This window comes from Pleurodeles waltl, chromosome 4_1 (assembly GCF_031143425.1).
Source record: "Pleurodeles waltl isolate 20211129_DDA chromosome 4_1, aPleWal1.hap1.20221129, whole genome shotgun sequence".
Taxonomy (NCBI): Eukaryota; Metazoa; Chordata; class Amphibia; order Caudata; family Salamandridae; genus Pleurodeles; species Pleurodeles waltl.
In genome coordinates this window covers 673,029,678-673,054,657 of record NC_090442.1, presented here as the reverse complement: position 1 = coordinate 673,054,657, position 24,980 = coordinate 673,029,678, and the positions used below count along the sequence as shown (strand labels likewise).

At 47.4% G+C, this 24,980-nt stretch overlaps 1 protein-coding gene across 5 annotated transcripts in view; it reads left to right on the top strand.

Annotated features, from left to right (window-relative positions):
- Window positions 1–24,980, top strand: part of CPM (carboxypeptidase M) — a 211,192-nt gene that overhangs the window by 1,514 nt on the left and 184,698 nt on the right. For 2 of the 5 annotated variants that reach the window (XM_069229187.1, XM_069229192.1), the window contains one exon: window positions 21,675–21,770. The exons of the other annotated variants lie outside the window; for them this stretch is intronic. The gene's annotated coding sequence lies outside the window, so the exon portion shown is untranslated. Of the gene's footprint in view, window positions 1–21,674; window positions 21,771–24,980 lie in introns of those variants that run through there. 5 annotated transcript variants of the gene reach the window in all.

The following is a 24,980-nucleotide window of genomic DNA, read 5'->3' as shown; positions in this document are numbered from 1 at the left end:
GACTCTAAGGCCCTAGTGCCTTATTTATCCTCCCATGAAAAAATGGTGCACGGGAGGGAGGCGGGCCTAAGTAATGGCGCTAAGCCTGCTTAGTGCCATTATTTAACGCTTGGGTCTGGGCAGGCGTTAGGGGACCCGCAGGCCCATTTCCATGGTCAAACACCATGGAAAGAGCCCACAGGTGACCTCCCCAATCCCCAGGAACACCCCCACCCACACCAGAGGGACACCACGGGTGGGGGACCCCATCCCAGGTAAGTATAAGTAAGCAGAGGTAAGCATTAAAAAAAATATTTTAAAGTGCCATTGGGGGCCCTGAAATGGGCCCACGACATGTCACAGGGTGCAATGGCCATGCCCAAGGCATGACGTTAGCCCACCCTTTGCGCCAGATTGCGCCATTCCATAAATTTGGTGCCCAGCTGGCTTCCTGGAATGGCGCAAGCTGGTGCTATACTTTTCGATGCAAAAATGCGCAAACGCTGTTTTGCGTAAAAAATTATAAATCAGGGCCTAACTACTGCTATTAAGTCATTTTTTTCTGCTGGTACATTTGTTTATTCCTCTGAAAAAGCAGTACTACAAATACCAGAATAGAAAGTAAAAACAAGCATTGGCAAAGCCAGTAGGTCTAATCTTGGCCAGCTCATGCAATGGTTAATTTTTCTTTTATTTCAAGCATGTGGTTCGAAAAGAGAAAGAAAATATTTCACCACCTAAACTTGGGCTGCCAGATGCCTGCATTAAAAATTCTTAATGTAAAAAACCCCACAGATGTGACTATTTTACTAGTGATGTTTTTTAAGTAACTGCCCTTTCAGTTGCCATGCATTTTATCATTTTTGTTGAGGACAGAACTCAACCACCTCATAACAAGGCACTCAAATGACGGGCAGCTATACTGTTACAATGTCACTTAAAAACTTTATCAGAATGACTTTGAAAAGGAGTCAGAAAATGAATCACCATCAGGGCCAGCTTTAGGGCAGTGCGACTGGTGCTGCTGCACTGGGCGCTGACTTGGAGAGGGGCTCTGACCTGGGATGCATGGTGGGATCGGTGCTGTGTTTAGCAAAAACTTAACATTTAAAAGCTTTCAGGCAGCAATAAAAATGGCAAGATAACTATTGTGATTAATGTTCCTGCTGAGAGAGAGATTTCAAAGTTTTGTCTAATGACAATTTTGACTCACCATAAAGTAGCGCAGAGGGTTAAACAAGCAAAGAACAGATCTGTTTTTTTATGTGGATAGATGAGTGAATACGTTTTTACTAGTGCTTTAAAACAAATGACATATATAGGAGAGAGGGGCTATGGAGAGATGAATGACACTTTGGCGGGGTAGTGAGGGAATCCAAAGAGGAGGACATGGAGGGGGAGCCAAAAAAGATTGTTGCATCAGTTGCCCTGATCACCATGTACCCGGATACCCAAAGTGCAGACAGAGTAATCAGTACATAAGGTGATATAAAACAATGAATTCATTAAGTAAACATCACACTCTCACCCAGCTCTGTAAATGATGCGTAAAGAATAATTTTTAGGCAGGTTTGAACAATGTGCACAGACTTTGTGTAATCTCTCAAAGTGAAGGGAGCCAGTGGGTAAAGTGGGCTGGCCCTTTGTCCTAAGGTGTATGCTGCGGTTGGCAGAAATTATGTAGAAACGGCAATAAAAAAGACAAATGGACGCAGCCCGCTTCCAAAAAGACACGCCAGGAATGCACGTAACGCATGATTTGTTTGGAATACGAATAGCCAGATTCAGGGTTGGACTGGCCTATGGACAGGGCCACTGGAATTATGCGGCAGTTGAAAAGATCGAGGTCACGCAGAGAGGTAAGAGGCTTGTTAACATAGGAGCAAACGGGAGGGAGACATCCAGCAACTGCCCAACAAACGGTATCCTGGTTACATTCCAAAGTAGAACTTTACTCGCGCTACATTCGGTCGCACGAGAATGGAACACATCCCCATTCCTCAATAATAAACAAGCATTGGCATGGCCAATCGGTTTCGCATTTTGGCCCTTATAAGTGTTTAGCCATGTAACACATATATGACGTCTTATAAACAACGTACTTACCTTTAAAATATGCAGTGAACTGCTGCTGCATTGGGACACTAAAATAAGCCAGAATACTTTTGGGTGGACATATATCGGAGTTGTAAAAATAATCCTGGCTGCTTTAAATTAAATGCATGCCTAACAATAACTCTTGATATATATTCAATAAAGAGAGAGAAGGGCTAAGGTGACTCTGACGGCGTTCAAACCCTTGGCACGAAAGTTAAACATATTAGCCGCAGGATTATGAACCCACCAATCTATCTAAATGGCTATCCGGAATATCAGTATTGATGCCCATCAGCACACTCAACTGTGTTTCACTGGCTCTAGGTTACACAAGATAAAGAAGAAGAATACACAGAGCTGAAACAGCGACAGCACTTGCCCAGACAGTAGAAGTTCAAAAACAGCGCCTGAATCTTGTTCGGAATCCGTGGAGGGAGGGGCGCTTTGCTTCAGTGATGCAGGACGGCCTGGTGAAAACAGCAAGGGAGGGGGGAAGGCACGTGTGTTTCTTTTTCTTTTCTAAACAATTCTATAGAAAAATTCCCCTTCCAAAAACAGCAGCAGCAGATAGGTGCAGAAGAGGGGGAGGGCCGAGCAGACGCACAGGCCCCTGGTGTTAACTGAAGCATTTGTCCTGACAATTGTGTCTAGCACGGCGGCACCTGAACTATGAGACATCTCAGATAGATAAGCCCTGAGGTAATGGGGGCCCCTAGACACCCTCGCCCCATATAGCTACTCCTATTGTGCCAACTTACTTCATTAGCACAGCAGGAGACCTGGGTGCTTTAATGGAACGATTAAAGTGGAGAGAGAGCACCTACATGCAAAAGAACGAATGAAAAGTCAGGGACAAACGAGCAATGCGATTTGAAGGACCAGTAAAAGAATCATTACGACACTGTGTAGCGCACTCTACCGTTTCTGTGGGCTCTAGACGTTGATAATAGTTGTTAATTATGACGAGGGTCACTGGGTTAATGGGGGGTGGGGAGGCGCAAATTATGGTGTACGGTTGACTAAATTATTCTGCAAGAAAACACAAATTACAAAGCGTAATGGGGCATATTTTGTGATAGTTTTGACATTTTATAGGGGTTAACACTGGCCAAAGGTATCACATTATTAGTATTAATTTAACACTCAGATCCAGCAATAAGGACAAGGGTTTGCCGTACTTGTAGTAACTTTTGATCCCTTAGAGCTAGAAATATTTTTTTGTAGCAGGTGATGGATCATGTGGCAAATGCAACACATTCCTCATTATACAAAAACATCAGGGCATAAAATTGCAGAATTCCAGTGAGTTAACTCGATGGTACTCATTTGACCGTAAAAGTATTAACGCCCATATTTATACTTTTTTTAGCGCCGCATTTGCGTCATTTTTTGACGCAAAAGCAGCGCAAACTCACAAAAGGCAATTGTATTTTGTAAATTTGCGCCGATTATGCGCCAAAAAACGACGCAAATGCGGCGCAAAAAAAGTATAGATATGGGCCTTAAATGCTGAGACACACCCACAGGATTTGAAACATAACCACGTTACACACAGATCTCTACCGTGGATGCATTTAGACCCCTGAGGTATCTTAAATTACAGTAACAAACACAGAGATACACATGTAGATTAACAGAGGCAGACATGGAGACAGTCAGAGACTGACATGCTCACCTAACAGTGTGATACTGTCAAAGACCGCTGGTCAGAGGAGCACGTTTATAAAAGGAGTTAAAAAGTGTCAAAGAAAGACAGACAGTGATACAAACATGCACTCATGATGGCTCAAGACAGACTGTTAGAGCCGGGGAGAACACATAAATGGTAATACACATAGACACAAGACAGTCAAGGAAAGACACAGACACATCTGTAGATGCATGTTCAGACCCTCACCATGGCAAACCCAGAGAGCAGCCCTGAGGTGCGGCTGGAAGACTTGAGCTTGGCGCAGCTGAGGTAGAGATGCCTCCAGTTGAGGGCATGCACCGAGTGCTGGTTGACGGTCATCAGCTCCACGGCTCACAAAGTCCTGGTATGTGATGGGCTGCGCTGCTCCTTCTCACTGCTGGCATCTTTGTTGCTGCCGCAGGCTGCATGGGTGCACAAGTCCTCTCCACCACCTCCATTGGGGGGTGCAGTGCTGATATACTGGCCTGTTTCAGCGCCAGGGTCCGAACTGCCAGTGGCGGGAAAACTGAAGTGAGTGAACACCCTCAATGAGAGAGCCACTTTGGACTGTCACAGTAATCCTGAGTTGCTGGGGGAGCCACTCTCATAGTGAGCTCAGGTGGTGGTGTGCCAAGGAGGAACTGCACCCAGATGTCCTGAGTGAGCCCTGGAAGGAGCAGCACTGAAGGAGCTGTCATGAAGAACATGTGAAGGAACCGCACAGGGGGAACTACCACAATGGGGGCTCCATTGGGGATGGGCCCAGGGGTAGCCTTGATGAATCTGTGAAGGAAAGTCTTGCAGTCGTGCCTCAGACAGCGAGGAATTCTCCCTCTGCACGGCCTTGGGCTCAGACTGGAGAATCACTTTAAAATAAATTGATCTTTGCTGAGCTGCGGGGCTGAGCAGGGGGTTGCGGGGGGCCGGCTCCAGGAAGCACTGAACTTTGCAGCCATGGTAATCTGTCTGCACCCAACCCGGGGTGGAAGTTAGTCAGCGGGAGGGACCGAGGCAGTACTCGCCCTCTTAGCAGATACACACACAAACATGCAATGCACACATTTGCAAGTGCAAAATTGTTAAATATGATTTTATCATGTCTAGTGAGCGAAGTACATACATACAAGAGAAGAGCTAATGGTAAGCACCACAGTGGGGTTGTATTCCCAAAGCTAGCTGTGCATTGCACTGCAGTTTCTGATGGATACAACTACCTGTGGATTCCTCACCTTATGAATTCGTCCTTGCGCCAGCATCTGACGGAAAGTCTTCTTCCCCGCTCTCCACGTTGACGAGGACGTCCCATTTGCACGGCTCCACGTGACTCCGTCTGACGTCACCGTGCCAATAAGAGGTCTTCGCCGGCGTGCTGACGTCAGTTTCCTTTTTTCCGTGCCTTCAACACTAACGTTTTTTTCCTGGCTAGCTTCAGTTGGTGTATCTACTGTAGCTCTTGTGGTTACAATGTCTCCCCTGAGGAAATCTGGGTTTAAGCCATGCAGAGAGTGCCGTGGTCGGATGTCGGTCACAGACCCACATGAAGATTGTCTTTGGTGCCTTAGCTCTGAGCATGACGTCGAGGAGTTTGCGTCGTGCCAGAGCATGAACCCTAAGGAATTGAAGGAGAGGGAGGCCAAGCTCTTTTTGGCAAAAGCTAAAAAGAGTCATAGAGGCCATAAGAGATCATCTTCCAACGCTTCTTTGAAGAGGCATAAGAAGCAGCGCCGTCACGACTCTCGGCGCCATTCGGCTCAGAGTCGTTCGAGGTCAAGATCCCCATCTCGTCGGCGCCATGATAAGTGGGAAGTGAGCCCGATAGTGACTCGAGAGCCCCAGAACCTGGAGGCTTCTCCGGCACCGTCCGTTTATTAGGTGGCTCCTCATAGTCTTTGATCCTCTCAGGTTCCACAGGAATCAGATGGACAGTAATAGGAGCAAGACCAGCGGTATTCTGCCTTCCTGGCGCCGGGAGCGGATCCGGCAGCATTTTTAAATGCCATGTATGCGGTCTTTCAGACAAGGGCCCCTGGTGGTGGTGCACCGGCTGGTCCCACAGGGCCACTGGCGTTTGGTTTGGGCTCCCCGGCTCTGTACAAGACGGCGCCGTTTATTCAGTTTTGCCTGGCTGAAGGTACCGGGCCGACACCGACGGGGTGCTTTGCCTATGGCGTCGCCAACTGGGCCCTTACCATCGCCGTGTCGGCCGGCGCCGATGACATGTCCTTGCCAGCCGGCTCTGGTGGAGGCGCCGTTGGCGTCCGTGCCGACGCTTGGTCTGAGTGATGGGTCTCTGAGTTGATCTTATCTTCTTCACCAGTGCCTTGTCAGAATTTGAAGGTGGTGTCCTCGGCGTCAGCGAATTCAATGTCAACGCCGAGGTTGGAGTTGCGTTTTAGATCTCGCAGGATGGCCTTGCGTCTCCTGGAAGAGAAGGAATACCGGAGACAGCTGGAGGAAGGTGAACTTGTCGAGCCCTTGGGAGAGTATGAGGACTTGGAGTCAGCCAGTGGGCTGGATACTTCCCTGGAATGGGACTTATCTTCTCCAGGGGAGTTCACAGACGAGGCGGCAACATTTCACTCTGTGATTAGAAAAGCTGCGGACTTTTTGGAACTGCCTTTGGCTGCAGCAGAGATAAAGACCAATTTGTTAACAGAAGTGTTGCATCTCTCTACAACTTCTGCTGACCCTTTGCTGCCTTTCAATGAAGTGTTAACAGAACCCATCTTAGACTTGTGGAGAAAGCTGGTTTTGTCACCAGCAGTTAATAGAGCTGTGGCTAGGAGGCACAGAGGAGCACCTGGTGATCCAGGCTTTTTGTCACGCCATCCAACCCCGGAGAGTCTGGTATTCAGGCCTCTTGCTCCACAAAGTCTGCTCCTGGATCTTTCCCTGGGAACCCATCTGACAGGGAATCCAAGCGGATGGAGCAATCTGCAAAAAATACCTTTTCATCTTGCAGCATGGCTCTTAAGGCTGCGAACGCTACCTGTGTACTGGGCAAGTATGTCCATGCCCTCATGGATTTGGCAAAGGCTATGGTTGTAGATCTGCCTCAGGAGGTTCAAAGACCATTTGGGGCGCTCCTTTCTGATGCACAGGCTGCGGCAAAGCAGATTATTCAGTCTGGTTTGGACTCCACAGACTCGGTGCCCAGGGCAATGGGGATACCTATTGCTACCAGATGGCACGCTTGGATAAGGTCTTCGGGTTTCTCAGCTGATGTGCAGAACACATTATTAGACTTGCCCTTTGATGGAGAAAGGCTGTTTGGCGAGAAAGCAGATTCTGCCCTGGTACGTTTTAAGGACAGCCGGGCCACGGCAAAGTCCTTGGGGTTACAAGCCACTTCTGCTACCCCTTTTAGATCCTTTTGCAGGTTTAGGGGGTTCAGTCATGGGGCAGCTTTTCGAAGGCCCCAGTCTTCAGTCCAGCAGCCTGTCAATCCTCCATATCAATCCTTTAGAGGGTGGGGGAGGGCTAGAGCTCGAGGGGCCGCCCAGCAGCACCATTGGTCAACCTCTTCCCCTGGAGGGCAACAGCAAGGGAAGCAGTCCTAGTTTTTCCCACTTTATCGATCATACCTCTCCTGTAGGGGTGAAGGCTACGTCTTTTTCTTCATGCGTGGGACCCGATTACATCGGACTCATGGGTACTGAATATTGTGAGAAGGGATATGCTCTCCCTTTTCAGGAGTTTCCTCCTCCCATCCCTCCCCGTCCCTCGTTTTGTTCAGAAGACCATCTCCTGTTGTTGCAGCAGGAGGTTCAGACCCTATTGTCAAAAGGTGCGGTGGAGTTGGTTCCAGAGCAGGAAAGGGGTCAGGGCTGTTATTCAAGGTATTTCCTGATCCCCAAGAAGGACGGTTGTTTGAGACCAATCCTGGACCTGAGGATTTTGAATTGGTTCCTCAAGCAGGAAAAATTCAAAATGCTGACTCTAGCGCAGGTGCTTCTGGTGTTGGGTGAAGAGGATTGGATGGTGTCTGTCGACTTGCAAGATGCGTACTTTCATATCCCTATACTCAAGTCGCACAGGAGGTATCTCCGGTTTGCGGTGGGATCGCAACACTACCAATTTGCGATCCTTCTGTTTGGGCTTACTTCCGCACCTCGAGTCTTCACGAAGGTGATGGCAGTGGTTGCAGCAAGTCTCAGGAGGAAGGGAATAGCGGTATTTCCTTACCTGGACGATTGGTTGATCAAAGCCAAGTCTCCAGTGCTCGTGCTGCATCACCTGCAGATGACAACCCAGTTGTTGTTTGATCTGAGCTTTTCGGTAAACGTGCCCAAATCTCACCTGGAGCCCTCTCAACGCCTCCTGTTCATAGGGGTAGTACTGGACACAACATTGAATCAAGCCTATCCTCTGCGTTGATTCCAATGTTTCAAAATGGAGCAGTTGTTCCGGTCCTCAAGGTCTTACGCCTGCTCGGTCTGTTTGCTTCTTGCATTCTGTTGGTCACTCATGCACGCTGGCATATGAGGGCTCTTCAGTGGTGCCTCCGCTGGCAGTGGTCTCAACACAGAGGAGATCTCGAGGAATCGGTAAAGATCTCCAGGGATGCTGCAGCAGATCTCCAGTGGTGGGCTGTGGACGGCAATCTTTCTCGAGGAAGGCCGTTTTCGCTACCACCACCAGTGACAACGGTTATAACGGATGCTTCCACTCTAGGGTGGGGAGCTCATCTGGGGGACCTGGAGATCAAAGGTCATTGGTCTCCAGCGGGACAGATGTTTCACATCAATCTGTTAGAATTGCGGGCGATACGTCTGGATCTCAAGGCCTTCCTCCCTTCCCTTCACGGTCGATCGGTTCAAGTCCTGACGGACAACACTACTGCGATGTGGTACATCCACAAGCAGGGAGGAGTAGGGTCGTACCTTCTCTGCAGAGAGGCTCTGCGGCTCTGGTCCTGGGCTCAGGACCATCAGATTTGCTTGATGGCAAATCATTTGGCTGGAGTCTTGAATGTACATGCGGACAGTCTCAGTCGGCACTTCTACGCCGATCACGAGTGGCGTCTCCATCCAGAACTGGTTCTTTACATCTTTCAGATATGGGGATCTCCTCAGGTAGATCTGTTTGCCACTCGGGAGAACGCGCACTGCCCGACATTCTGCAGCCTTCAGTATCCGGTGCAAGGAGTGTTGGGGGACACATTTCAGATGTCCTGGTACGGCCAGTTCCTTTACGCGTTTCCCCCATACCCTTGATTCCTCGGGTTCTGAGGAAGATTCGCCAAGACCAGGCCCAAGTCATCTTAATAGCTCTGGATTGGCCAAGAAGGGTGTGGTACACAGACCTTCTCCAACTCTCACTGTGCCCACCGCTCCGTCTCCCTCACAGGGCAGAACTCCTCTCGCAGTCGCAGGGGCAGGTTCTACACCCTCACCTCCAGAGCCTGCACCTTCATGCCTGGAGATTGAACGGGGCAACCTAAGTTCCTTTTCTCTCCCACCAGATGTAGTGGATGTTATTTTATCGGCCAGGCCACACTCCACTAAGACCATTTATGCCGGTAGGTGGGCAAAATTTGTGGTTTGGTGTGGAGAGAGACAGATCGATCCCTTGAAGGCCCACCTTTCTGATGTTTTATTATTTACTTTAGAACTAGCAAAGAATGGTTGTACAGTGGCTACAGTTAAGGGTTATTTGGCTGCTCTATCAGCTTTTCTTTGCCTCCAGGATCAGCCCTCTCTGTTTAAGTCACCTATTGTAATTAGGTTTCTAAAGGGTTTGCTTAATATGTTTCCACCCACGCCTTGTCATATGCCTCAGTGGGATCTAAATCTCGTTTTAACTTACTTGATGGGTTTGCCTTTCGAGCCCATGCACTCTTGTTCGTTAAGGTTATTAGTCCTTAAGACTGTTTTTCTAGTTGCAATAACCTCAGCTAGGCGGGTAGGAGAGCTTCAAGCTCTTTCTGTGAAACCCCCCTTTGTCACTCCTTTTCATATGGGGCAAACGATTACCCTTCCATCTTTCTACCCCCTCCTCACCCCCCAAAGGAGGAAGAGAGACTCCATCGATTGGACCCCAGAAGGGCTCTCAGTTTTTATATTGAGAGGACGAAAGACTTTCGCCTGGAGGATCAGCTGTTCATAGAATATGTTGGACAGCGAAAGGGCAGAGCAGTCCATAAAAGAACAATCTCCAGGTGGGTTATTCTTCGTATCAAGGTTTGCTTCCTAAAATAACTTACATCCCACCAACACACAAGAGCTTCCTTCTCGATAGTGGAATAATTCTTTTGAACCTCTATCTACCTCAAAGTTCTGGATGCATATGCTACTGTTAGTTCCTTCCCGTTCCTGATCTGCAACAATACTGCACCCAAACCGATGGAGCTGGCATCAGTATTAATAATGGCCTGATCTTTTGTGTCAAACGGTTTTAATGCAGGTGTGGATGCAATTTCCTTTTTCAACCCCATGAACTCAGTTTTAAATCTTCACACCATACAAAATGTTCTTTCTTGCACATGAACTACATCATGGACTTGGTCTTATCCACAAACAAGGGAATGAACCTCAAAAAATATTCAGCCAATCTAAAAAAAAGACCTGAGGTGATCTTTATTTTCAGGGGAAGGAGCTTTTTCAATTGCAGATGCCAATTTCATTTTGGGTGAAATTCCATTTTGGGCTATCCAGTGGCCCAAATATTCAATGCCAGGTTAACCCACTCTCTTGCAAATTCCCAAGAACAGTTCTCAGTGCCTGATCATGGTCAATTTAATTTTCACCAAATACCAGGATATCATCCTGGAAATAAGTAACTTGTGTTATAACCTTGAATAAGTGATGCATGGCACTCTAAAACAAGGCTGCCACTGCCAGCACATATGCCTCAAATTCCTCTTTCCAATCTTCCCATGGTATGGTAGGCTGTCTGGGAGAATTCAAGAAAAATGCAAGGGCTACAAAACCTTCCATGGTTAGGAAAATGCACTATGCAGTAAATTACAAAGTCACAATTGAAATTCTTGAACGGTGTAGTGTCACAATGGCAGTGTCTAATGCATCACTCCGTTTCCATATCTCTGCAAGTTTACAAGCTGTTGCCAAGCAACCTTACAGTGCTCGTGGTGTGATGATGTACTTTCAGAGTCAGACGCTTACAAACTGGAGTGTCACACAGGGTAAAGCGAGCTTCAATTAACAACGCTTACAAAATGAAGCATCTTGCAGTATAAACGCTCCCTCACCTCAGGTCCAATGGTTTCCTCTCTCTCACTCTCTCTCAGCATGGAAACATTGGTGCCGCCACCATTTCAACCGGTCCTCGTGTTGACCATTCTTGACGTCCCATGGAAACACCATCACCAGGCACCTAAGGCAGCAATATCAATGCTGGACTTGTGGCAGCACTCCTCCCAATTGAAGTAGCACCTTGTCACAAGTAAAAAGATCAAAGACACGCAGAGAGGTACGAGGTTTATTGAGATAGGAGCAAACGGGAGGGAGACTTTCTGCAACTGCTCAACAAATGTTATCCTGGTTACATTCTAAAGTAGAGGTTTTCTCGCACTACATCAGGTAGACTAAACTATGGCCCTCATTTTACCCTGGCGGTCGGCGGAGAGACGGCGGTCGGACCGCGAACAGACCGGCGGTATTAAAAATGGCATTCTGACCGCGGCGGTCCCCGCCGCGACCGACCGCCACTTCTCCACTCCGACCGCCACGGCGGTCATGACCGCGGGGCTGGAGTTTGCGCACTCCGGCCCGGCGGTCGTCCCAAGACCGCCAAGGGTATTATGACCCTGCCTACCGCCGCGGTTTCTTGCGGGCGGGAACCGCCGTGCGAACCATGGCGGTAAGCACTATCGGGGCCAGGGAATTCCTTCCCTGGCACTGATAGGGGTCTCCCCCACCCCCCACTACCCACCCGAGTCCTCCCCCCACACCCTCCACCCCCCTGCCACCCCCCAGAGGTAGTACGAACCCCCTCCCCACCCCCACCCCGACATGCACATACATGCACCCCGACATGCACACACCCCCAACATGCACATATACACACCCCCTACACACACATACACAACGGGGACACATACCCGCACACATACATGCAGACATGCGCACCTGCCGAACAGCACACATTACCCATAGACACAGCAGCACCCCCCGCCCGCATACACGCACTCACACACCCCCTCTACACACTCACACGCACACCCCCATGCACGCCCACATCACACAACACCCCCCCACCCCCTCCACTCACGGACGGTCAACTTACCTTGTGCGTTGGTCCTCCGGGAGGCGACGGGAGCCATGGGGAGGTGACCGCCAACAGAAGACCGCCAACAGAAGACCGCCACACAGAAATGTGGGTCGTAATTCTGTGGGCGGTGTTCTGCTGGCGTGGCGGTGGAGGTTGACCAGTCTCCACTTTCCCGCCGACCGCCAGTGTGGCTGCTGGCGGTTTTCCGGCGGAACGCTCCCAGCGGTCAGAATGCGCACAGCGGCATACCGCCGCGGTCGGCGGTCTTCACCGCGGCGGTAACTCGGCGGTCTTGCGAAAAGACCGCCAAGGTCAGAATGAGGGCCTATGTGTCAAGGACAGGCAAATTATGTGACATAATGCATGTTTCACCTGGCCTTTTTTGCAGGGTCATCAACAATCTTTTTCCTCCTTCCTCCTAATATTTATGACCAGGTTTTAGTTGGCTTTAGGACTCTGGACACTTTACCACTGCTAAACAGTGCTAAAGTGCATATGCTCTCTGTATAAATTGTACTGTTGATTGGTTTATCAATAATTGGCATATATGATTTACTGGTAAGTCCCTGGTAAAGTGCACCAGAAGTGTCAAGGGCTTGTAAATCAAATGCTGCTAGCGGGCCTGCAGCACTGGTTGTGCCACCCACATTAGTAGCCCTGTAAACATGTCTCAGACCTGCCACTGCAGTGTCTGTGTGTGCAGTTTTAAACTGCCAATTCGACTTGGCAAGTGTACCCACTTGCCAGGCCTAAACCTTCCCTTTTACTACATGCCAGGCACCCCTAAGGCAGGCCCTAGGTAGCCCCAGGGGCAGGGTGCAGTGTATGTTTAAGGTATGTCCTAACAGTGAAATACTGCCAAATGTATGGTCTCTGAACACACAATTTAAAAATACATCTTTTTTAAAAGTTGTTTTTTAAAATGTCTCTTTGAAAATGCCACTTTTAGAAATTAGGCCTTTTCTTGCTTAAACCATTCTGTGACTCTGCATGTTTGTGGATTCCCTTTCTGGGTCAGTTTGACAGTTGGGCTGTTTTGCACCTTTCTAGACAGTGACACAAAGGGGGTTGGGGTGTAGCCTGCTTATCCTGAAGAGTCATCTGAGCTAGAGGGCAGGGAGCAGTTGTCATTCAGACCTGAAAGGACTGTGCCTACCCTCAGACAATACAGTCTCCGACCCCCTGGTGTGTGTCTGGGGTCTGGCCTGGACAAGGAAGGATCTGTCAAACACTTGAAACTTTGCCAACTTCAAAGGCAGAAAGGGGTATAAGAGGAAGACCCAAAGACCCAGACTTTTAGAATCTTTCTGCAATCAAGAGGAACCTCTGCTGGAGAGCTAGAGGAGGAGTACTAACCTTTGCTTTGCTGCTTTGCTGGACTGGCCTGCAGTTGCTGCTTCTGCCTGAAAAGAGTGCAAAGGGTGAACTTTGCTGTGTGTCCTACTTGAGAAAGTTCTCCAAGGGCTTGGAGTGGTGCTTGCCTCCTGTTGGTAGTCTCAGGGACACCAAAGACTCCAGTTTCCTCGACCTGCAGGACTGGGAACTGTGTGTTTTGTGCTGTTCAAAAGGAGAAACCCCTGCGACTCTGCCAACGGCACCGCTGGCCTGCACCGTGACCTGCTGACACCGCACGGACTCGCATTGCCTCGCTTCACACCGCAACCCTGGTCTCATCGATGCCGGCATCAGACAGCTTCACCGAGGATGGGCCTCCCCGCTGCCACCGCTCCTGCTGACACCGGGTCTGCTGCCTGCATCGTGGCCTGTGGACACCGCTTGTGAGGAGCACGAAGCACCGTCCAGGCCCGCACCGCAGCCCCGGTCCACCGACACCAGCACCATTGACTCCAGTGTCGTCACCAGGCATCCCTGCTTGCACCGTGGCCTGTGGACACCGCTCGTGAGGGTCACGAAGCACCATCCTGTCCCGCACCGCTGGCTTGGGCCTACCGACGACAGCGCTTCCGCAACTATGCCACCGCAGCCTGTACCGTGACCTGTGGACACCGCAAGTTGCACAGCCCCGCTTCACACCACAGCCCTGGTCTTGCCGACGCCGCTGGATCCCGTCTTCGAGCCACTGCCTGCACCGTGACCTTTGGGCACTGCACGTCGCATCGTCCCGCTGCGCACAGCAGCTCCGACACCATCCACACCAGCGCTCCTGACTTCAACAGCCCGGAATTCAATCTGCAACGCATGTGACTTCAAGGGCCCAGCCACTCCTGCACCGACTCTGGAACCGACACCGCAACGTCAGCAACGCCGCTCTCTGGAGCTCACCAAGAGGATCACGACGCCCTACAAATCCAAGGTACTGTTTGCGGGTCTTTCGGACACTGTAGCTGGCCCGCGATGCAGGGGCCGGCCTGAACTGTTGGTTTTGTTGATCACAACATTGTGATAGCCCCAGGTGGAGCTATTGACTTCAAGGAACTGTATTTTTGAGTAAATCTTGCAGAATTCATATTTTTATTGCTGTATGTTGAATATGTATTGTATTTGGTTGTTTTACACAGATAAATATTGGCTATTTTTCTAAAAATGCTGTGGTGTCCTTTTGTAGTGTTTTCACTGTATTACTGTGTGTTATGTGCAAGTGCTTTACACATTGTTTCTTATATAAGCCTGACTGCTCGTGCTAAGCTGCCAAGGGGATCAGCATGGGTTATCTGAGCGGGTATCTCCCTTATCCTGACTAGAGTGATGGTCCTTACTTGGACAGGGTGCAAACCGACTGCCAACTAGAGTCCCCATTTCTAACAATGCAGAACTTAATTATTTTGTCATTTTTAACTCATGGTAGCACTGTTTCAGCAAATAGTCCCCCTGATTAGTTCCAGTTAAACAACCAAGTATAGCAATAAACAACTGAAAGATCACTTCTCATTTTTGTGAAGGGCCTTCCAGTGTCTGAGAATATGCTGCAACGTTTTTAGTAACGTTTGATCTGTTTGAGCTAGAAACATTTTTTGTGGTAAATATGCTGATTATGCAGCATATGATCGGTTATGTGGCAAGTGCAGCAAATTCATAACTATGTGGAAAATGCAGAATTCCAGTGGCCCTGCCTATATGGCAGTCTGGCAATGCCAGAAGGGCTGGTCTGATGTGTCAGTGTGTGGGTCGTTTTGTGGCTTTATGTGGGCCTGTTTAATGGTCTGGTGGGCCGGGTTTTACTGTTGATTTTCCTGATATAACCACAGACATTGCCTACCATGAGCACAAATGCATGTAGCCTCCCACCTCTTGCACAACCCCTATACAGTGTGTCTTTACAAGTTCAAAACTGCACTGATTTGAAGAATTGTTGCCATTGTATTAGCTATCTGATTCCCTAATTGAGACCACTTTTTCAGCCTATTTTCAGTCCCTGTTCGATCCTGTATGGCTCTAAAAACAGAACTGGTTAAGCTAAGATCTCACATGGAGCAACCTGTGATATCTGGCCTGAGGCAGCATCCAGCTGTACTGGTCCAATAGAAGAGTGCAGCATTCCCTTTGCAAGCTGCTACTTAAGAGGACTCTGGGGGAAGAGGGATGGGTAACAGAACTATCAAGTTGTTCCAAGTCAGCAATAATCAAAGTTATTAAATAAGTAAAGAAATGTGACTTTGGGCCAATGCAGAGGCTTTGGGTTTGGTTTGTGAATGTGGGGGTGGGGCAGGAAGTGTGGCTAGAAGTACAAACTAACTTGTAACTAATTTTTTAGCGTTTCACCTACAGGTAATTGCAAATAAAATATGAGGTTCAATTACATCCTTAACGGATACACTTATTTTTTATTAAAACATCAATTTTGCTGACTTGTGAACAGACACATCCAACAAATGTGAGAAGTTTAAAAAGCACATTAATAGCACATTTACATGTAAAAATTGCCAATTTCTGGCCTGCAAGGGCTACGACTGGAAGTTCCACGCAGGTCACAAAAGGGGCCCTGGGGAGAGAGGTGTGCTGCTCCTTCTTCATACGTCCCTTCCGTTGGTAGTCACGAGGGTGGTGAGCGATCCTCAAGGGAGGTTCCATATAATGGAGGGCACCATGGAGGACATTGTCTATAATATTGTAAACCTCTATGTTCCACCCACCTTGCACCACTCCACAATGGTGGTTGCCAGGGAGCTGGTTGGAGCACTTCCTCCCGGAAGGACCATTATAGCTGGGTACTTCAACAACATTATGGAGACCAGGAACTAATTTAGCCCGAAGGGGGTGCTCAGTGGCACGGGCTGGGCCTGGCGGACTGGGGGTGCTGACTGGGTCTTATGGACGTCTGGTGCTCCTGGAACCCTGATGTCCTGGGGCATACCCATGCCTCTGCGGCCCACGGGTCAATGTCCTGCATTAATTATGTGTTGTTGCCGGGTAGGATCTTGCCTGATGCACTGGGGCCCAGGTGTTACCATGCGGTCTGTCCGACCACACTCCTGTTGTGGTTCATTTGGGATTCTTCCTGGGGGAGACTGCCAGATCTGGCGCTTGAATACCTGGTTCCTTCAGGATGCAAATTTTGGTCAAACTTCTTAGTACTGAACTCACTACCTTTTTTTACCTGAATGAGCGCTTGGTAGAGTTGGTGGGCATTCTGTGGCAAACTACAAAGGTGTACATGAGGGGGTGGCTCACTCCTACATGCAGGGTGTTGAACATGATAAAGTCTCTCAGATCACTGACTTAGGAACTTCTATCCTAGAAGCCAATCAAGCAGCACCCCACACACTTACTGATACTGACACATACCAACTAGAGCTTGATAGACAATCTCTCCGTCAGCTTAGTCTTGATGAAGCACAAAAGTGCTGGGTGGCCTTGACATTGCGCTATTTTATGAATGGGGAGAGAAATGGAGCAAACTGCTTCACTAGGCTGGCTACACACCAGGCTGTGTCTTGCATTATTCCCCTGGTTCGTAGGGACTCCGGGGACTATTTTGTGGAATCCTCAGAAATTGCATCATGTTTGCTCAGCATTACGAGGACCTGTATGCACCCCGACCTTGACCGGGCCAAGAACTAGAATCACCCCTGGTGGCAGATTTGCCCTTGCCCTGCTTGTTGGCCTCACAGAGGGAGGGGCTGGAGAGTGCTTTTACTGTGGAAGAGATTGAACTAGCCTTTTTGTACTTTAATATTGGCACTATACCAGGTCCCAACGGGTACCTGATGGAGTTTTACCAGACGTTCCGTGCTGACATCACCCCACCCCTCCTAGAGCTGTTTGGCGAGGTGATCACTAAGGGTCACCTTCCCCCGTGGATGATCACGCCACAATAGACATTCCTAAACCCGGTCAGCAACCCTCCTCTTGTGCTGCCTTCAGGCCGATTTCCCTACTTAACAGCAAAGTCAAGATCTATGCAAAAATTTTGGCTAACAGGCTCCTGATTGTTATCCCCTCTCTCATACGCCCATACCAATGCAGGATTATCCCACACCACAGCACCAGACACTGTACCGACGAGTGCAGGTGGTCCTGTCCAGTATTAAGGCACAGGGAGGCCCAGTGGCCCCCCTTTTAATCGACTTCGAGAAGGCCTTCAACGCTGTTAAATGGTCCTTCCTGGAGGCTACACTGAGCCACAGGGGGTTGGGCTGCGATTCCGCTCCTATGTCATGGTCCTGTACATGGGACCAAGAGCTAGAGTGCTCATCTTTGGTGTGTTGTCGCATGAGTTCCGGGTCAGGCGGGGCACCAGTCAGGGATGCTCACTTCCACCACTGTTGTTTTCCTTGGTTATTGAAACCTTGGAGACATGGGTAAGATGTGGCACGCTAAGTTGAAGCTTCTACTGGGGAGTCACGCAGGAAGACCGAATTGCCCTTTATGCGGACGATGTGCTGTTGTTCATGTACTGTCTGGCTGACACTGGCCCCAGGGTCCTTCAGATACTACCGCTCTTTGGAGAGGCAGTGGGCCTATGCGTCAATTGGAGCAAGTCCCTACTGGTCCTTCTACAGGGAGGCCAATGGGACGAGAACTGGCAAAATTAGATCCCGATCAGACAGATCAGCTTCTCTTACTTGGGGATTCACATCTCCTGGGAGCCAGGCCTCACCTGGAGCCTGAATCTGAGCTCCATGATGCGCAAGGTTCGGGAGGACATGAAGCGCTGGGCTGCTCTCCCCCTGAATGTCATGGGCAGAGTGGCTCACTTTAAGATGATGATTCTCCTAAGACTACTTCATGTCCAACAGAACTACCCGGCACTTATCCCTCAGGTGTGATTTGACAGTATACCGGCAATGGAGAGAAAATTAATTTGGGCGGGAGGCCCGCCACAGGTGGGCTTCCGAAAATGCACAAGAGAGGTTTAGGATGGTGGCCTAGCCACGGCTGATGTGAGGCTTTATTACTTGGCTGCCCAGTTCCTTCCTATTAATGATTGGCTGCGGGGGGGCACCTACAGTGGGGGAAACTGGCCCTGTTGGAGCTGGACAATGTGATGGGAATCCTCTGCAGAGCCCCTAAACTCCCTGGGCTTCCTGAGGTTACTCAGTTGATGTTCCGTGCATGGCGGGCCAAGCTTCTTTGGACTGGATGGTACCGTATGTTTACACAGGAGACCCCATTGTGAGAGGGCACATGGTTGCGTCAGCATGGTTGGATCAAGTGGCTTCACTGGAGGGAGTTAGTGAGTTGGACAGCATAGGGATTTCGAAGCTTAGGGACGTCTGGAGAGGGGATACACATGAGGTTCTTTGAAGACCTTAAAACTGACTTTGTTATACCACCCTCCCAGTTTTTTTTATACTTGAAGCTCAGACACACCCTCTCCTGTTACCACCCTGTGCTACAGGAAGTACCAGAATACAGTCCTCTAGAATGTAAGCTCTTAATGGGTCACCTGGTAAAGGGTGAGTGTCCCAGATTTATCGCTTGTTGGTGATACACTCCCCCAAGACAATTGAGACTCTGAGATGTGAGGGTTGGGTTGGTGAGTTAGAAGAGGTCGCCTGGAATGATGCATGTATGGCTCCCCGCACTCTGGTGATGTCAGCTAGACTACGGTTGCTGCAGTTTAAGTTCCTTCATCAGCCTTACCTGACACCTGTGCGGCTGTAGTGGGCGGGCCTTCAGGACTCCCTGGATTGCCACAGGTGTCGTGCTCCATTTGGTGATTTTTTGTATGTGGTGTGGAGTTGCCCTATCATATAATCCTATTGGAAAAACCTCATGGGGACCCTTTCGGCAGGTACTGGGACCCCTGCCGACTTGCAACCCTGGATCGCTCTCCTGGGTATCATGGAGGATGTGGGTGGCTCCCCTGGTGATAGGTCATTGATGGGAGTGGGTACCCTGCTTGTCAAACATGACATAGCATGCCATTGTTCATCCCATGCACCACCCCCTTTTTGAAGGTTGGAGGAGGGGCATGGATTGGTGTGGGAAACACAAATCACTGATCTACAAAGCTAGAGGTTGTCCTAAGAACTTTCACACGGTGTGGAAGAAATGATGGGACTACAATGAACTGATGGATTAGACCACTCCATGCAAGCATGCTGCAAGACAATTTGTTTTGTAAGTTCTGGTTGGAGTGGGTCATGTGGTGGCGGGGAGGAATGCCGTGATTCTCTAATCCTCCGAAACTTACTGTATATGGCGGATGCTTGGCAAAGGAAATCAATAACTTTTTTTTTTAAGCACATTAATAAGGTAACATTGGAATAGTTCCTTAATAAATGTCCAAGAAACACTTGGGAAGTTTTGATGCTGGATTTTATTTGTTGTATGTACAATGGGCCAGCTTTCAAAGTGAAGTATCTATTAGATTGAAAAACAGACAACACGTGTTTCATCTCCAAAAGACTTTCTAAAGATGTTAAGCATAAATGTAAAAATTGGAATTTGATTTTAGTTCCAAGGTGAAGTAACTGGTCAAATCTAATCATAAATTTGATGGTGATGAATTGATGAAGCGTGTTGATGCTCGCCAGTGTGAATAGAAACTGAATTCTAGAAATTGGCAAATTGCATTGTTGTGCAAAACAGAATACCAAAAATAAGGTATGTATTGGCATCCATTCGGTCTGTGGTAAACCAAAGTAAAGTCTCCGGTGAATATAGCATATTGGCTCTGACAAACAGTAGGAATGTACTGAGAAGCCTGCACTTTTATAGGCGAGCGCAAAGCGCTCAGTCCATTCAGTAATCTCTCTTTGGGCTTCAAACCAATCCCATGTCATGTCAGTCACTTACATTGGTTCGTGGGCTTGTCTTTTAAAATCCGCTTGTTTTCATTTGTGAAAGGCATGCATACGTCATGCCTTTTCCAGTGTTTAGCGCACCTACACAGCACCGGTAAACTACTAGAAACATATGAGGCTCGACGTTTTGAGCCTGGGGTCTGGACTACTTTATCTGTTTTTTTCTACACAGCGCCATTGCGCTGCGTTTTTTTTTCTTTACACAGCTAATAGCTCTAACTCGAGCAAATGCGAGACCCGTTGCATTGAAAATGCTTGTTTAATCTGGGGTCACATACTGATCTGCACGGTGTGTGCATTGCTATGGGGGAGATTTCTTATTAGGGTTGTAACAAATGATATACAAGTTGCACTTAGTTCAATGAAGTATGTGCATTTATCCACCGATATAACTTACAACGATTTAAACCTGTGACCAATATGCCACAGACAAAGCTATGCAGTACATGCTTCATCCCACTGAGCTTTTTCAGTGGGACCATAATCTCTGGTCTGCAGGATACACGCTTATCTCTGCATTTGATGTATTCACCGACTGACATTTTCTGACTAGAAATCAATTCAATCAACTGAACTAAACCACAGAGAATATAACCATTCACATTAAGATTACACATAGAATTTACACATACAGGGTCTAATATTCTGAAGTATTTTTCCATTTATATCTTTTACTCTTTCACTATTTTCATCTTTCTCCTTGCTCTGTGTTTTTAACAATTTTCTTCTCTGCTTGTCTATCTCTTCTGTTCCTTCTGCATTCTGGGAATCCTTTTGTACTCATTATGTGCATGATTCTTGCATTTTGTCTCTTAATATATTTAACGATTTCTCTTTTTTTCTGTCACCCTTTTGTGGCTTGGTCCTTTTCTGCTCCATGTGCCAAAATGAAATAAACCCACGAGTAACCATAGGCTCTAAACTCCAGACTCCAGAAGCATGTGTATACCACTAATTTTTATGTCAAGTCAAGAGACCAAAAGCCCAACTGTCAGCTTACCAAGAGCTTGCAGTGGGCTTAAATCCCAACCATTGCATGGGATTGCTTTACCTGTAACCCTCATTTATCTATTTCTAATTCGGAGTCTTGCCTTGTCCATCTCGTGTTTATCCCTCTCCTGGAGCATATCCTCTTTACTTATGAACTTCCACTACTCAGTTTTAGGGAACTACTTTTTTCTTATGCACTCTGTTGGAGTGCCTGTGCTTTCCAGCTGTCTCCATCTCGTGTCTCTCTCTTCCACTACGCTCTGTTCTGTTTTCTTTTGTTCATGTGCTTGTCTCCCCCATCCTTTGTGTTGCTCTAGCCCATGTGAATCTCCCTTCACCTTGTGTGTGTCTCTTCTACCCTCCCTACCTCTCCCTCCCTGACGTGTGTCTTTTTCCTCCCTCCTCCTCCCACTTGCTATCCTGACTAGCTCCTCTGTTGCATCATTGTGTGTGGTGCTTTTTTTCTGTTAATTTTACCTTTTTTTGTTTTTTAGAGGGCCAACCATCAAATTACAACCGGCTCTTACACTTTCAAAACAGAAGCGCTTTCAGGCTACTTCCTTTTTATAACAGTGCTAAATTGATTATAGGTGAGTTCCCACTTCAAAAATTTCAAATAGTAAGCACAATGCTTAAATAGTCGTTTAATGCATCAGAATAAAGAATTCTTCATTTTTATAACACTTCAGACATCTTTTTACCTTTTATTCATGCTGGTAAGCATGAACAAAAGGCATTGCCAGAGCCAATAGGTCTCCAAAAGAAGACCTATTGGCTTTGCTAGTGCTTGTTTATTTTATTTGTGTACAGCATCAAATAACCCTACCAGATAACGAAGCTGCCCGCTTTAAATACTGAAAGCAAAGGTACAGGGTCTGAAAGAATAAATGGGTATAATCGGCATATTTTAAATCCGTCATTTTAAGAGCAATTGCATTTTTTTTCTCAAGGCCAGGGTACAAAACGTGGTATGCATATTATACATGCATATAAAATGATATATACATTAATGTGCATGTTCATTTATAATTCGTACATTTAGATCTATCCACTTGATTGCAAATACAGTTATTTGTAATTTCTTAAACAAATGGTGTAATAAGACATAAGTGTAATTTTATATCTCGGGCTCCTGGACTCTCGAGAGGATTTTGGCCATGTTATATTCTTAATAGTGCTCTGAAGGAGTCTAATGACTGTGTGAAAACTACAGACATTGAATACATTCACATATTAAAATGTTAAGTTAACACTTGAAAGTAATTTTACCTGTTGCAAGTCAAATAGATCGTTTCCTCATCTAAGTGGATAACTGGTCGTATTATGGCAACATTTAAAAAAGGGCTATTACGACCGATTGAATATGCATTTATTTTTATAAAATTCTGATGCATTAATGTTAATGCACATGGAAGTCTGAAAATATAATTACTTGCAGCCATATAGTGGCTCCTAAGCAACCATTAGTTTAACAATCGAGTTCTTGAACATTTACATTTCGTTACATTTCAGTAAGGCCCCCTACTGAGAAAGACAAACAGGGAACGAAAGAGGTTCCCCATTTCTTCTTACTTTGGCCAACCCTCATTCAGCTATAATGGTGGCAGCAGGGGCTTAACAAAGGCCACCGCACGAGCTGCAGGGGTCCCCTCAGCACAGTACACTGTGCAGGGGCGGCAGGCCCCTGACAGGCCCCAAGGGGGTGGGGGTGGGATGGAAAGAGTTCCCCTACAGAGGTCTTCAAACTGGGGGGCGGGCCCCCCTTGGGGGGCCTCAAGTGATCCCAGGGGGGGCGCCAAACTCTGGCCAAAAGAAATATTATACAGATAACATGCCTTTGTTTTAAGCAGAAGCATGTTATTGCAGTTTTAGAAAGGTAACAGTACTTAACTGCAATGTTTAAATAGGTTTAGACCTATTTAAACATTGCCATCTTTCTAAAATAATTGTGAACATTTCTGAGGGGGGGCCCAAGGATTTTTATTTTTCAACTGGGGGGGCGCTGCATTAAAAAGTTTGAAGACCACTGCCCTACAGGTACTTTGCACGGGGGTGGGGGGGCTTAAGTTTGGAAGTTGGAAGTGCTTTAAGCAGGATAAGAAAAGTATGCGGTCTATAAAAAGGGACGTGGCCAAAGAAGCTGAACTAGGAATCCTTTCCAAGAGGTGTGCTTCACACAGCGCGTCTCTGTTTACTTTCGTGTTATGTCACCCAGACATATCACACAGATGAGCAGAAAGGAATGTGAGCCTAAAACAAGCCAGACATATCATATACATGAGTAACAACATTGTGTTCAAGTGATTAGAAGTCAAAATATTTCCGTTCTGAAAATATGAGACTGTAAATTCAGCATTACTAGGATCTGTGGAAGAGGGAGAGGTCTATGGATTGTCCCAGACACTCACATTCACCCCTTCACACCACTATCTCTCACTCTCCCTTTCTTTTAGACACTTGCCTTTTGTGCCCTACATCTTTCTGAATCCCCCCACCTGTATACCTAACATGTCATCCTCCTCATCACTGGCTTTCCACTCTGCCTTTCCTCATGTCCTTTCTTGTATCACTTCCCTTTCACCATGCACCCTCTCGCGCACACACACTCTCTATCCCCACTTCTGAATCCAGCATTTTCCTTTCCTTTGGCAGCTGTGCCTACCTCCGTCACACATTTTTAGATAAAATGGTATTTACAATTGGCACAGATGTGACGATCGCTCTACAAACCCTGCAGAGAAGACAAGGATTGCATCAGCATGTTCTCTGAATACTTTTCAAGCCTACTAACAAGACACTGGGAGAAACTGGCATTGCTTTGAGCCTCAACTCCAAAGCTCTCTATCATCTCAAAGACTCATCCGCACCCTGAACTCACCCAGACACCTAGGGGTAACTTAGATCATAGTTTTTTCTATACAAGAGTCATATATTGCAAAAAAAACCTAAGAAATGCGTTATTTAGTAAAAAGTAAATAATGTGTAGGGACGTAAGATGAAGTAGAACTTGTGTAAAGAAAACAGCGACGACATCAAAGACATAGAATATCCTAGCGATTTTAGAGTGTTGAGAACCAGATCAGTATTTTTGGCTGTAAGTTTAGCGACATAATATATAGGGCGGATAGTGTTTAATAACTGGTGGGTCTGAGACCTGGCATGTCCCACCTTACTTAAAGCCCTGATGTTTGCTCATTTGTAGGGTCAAGCGCACACGCGCTATAGCCTGTTGTAATATCGTTGTGGGCTTTTAACCATGCCTACCCTTGCTATTCGTTGTTTGTTGTGCTTGTCTTAAATGCTTCATTTTTATTGGTGAATTTTGTGAAATGACCCTCCTTTTTGTGCCGAGTTCCCTCCCCAGGCGTTTTAGCTAAGAGACCATTTCTGTTGGCCATCACACTACGTCACGCTTCCTCCTGTTACAGCGTGTGGTGGCCCCTCCTCTGGTTTTGGTTTGCCTTTCGTCCCAGCCTCGATCCTTTCTAGACATTCACGCAGGGAGTCAATGGCGGTGGCGCTTTGAATCGGCTTGCTCATGTGAAGCTGTTTTACTTTTCATTTTCAATTTATGTGGCAGGAAAAGTCTGGTTATTCGTTTAATAGCTCTAACTCGAGCAAATACGAGAACCATTGCATTGCAAATGCTTGTTCCGCTAATTCTTTTTGCAAGCTATACCTTATGTTAAAATGCAGTCAATTACATTCAATGATTTTTGTCGATGTTACGCAGATGTGAACAAGGTTTGTTATTTCTATGGCCTTGCAAATGTAAATCCAGGGTAGACACTTATGCCTCA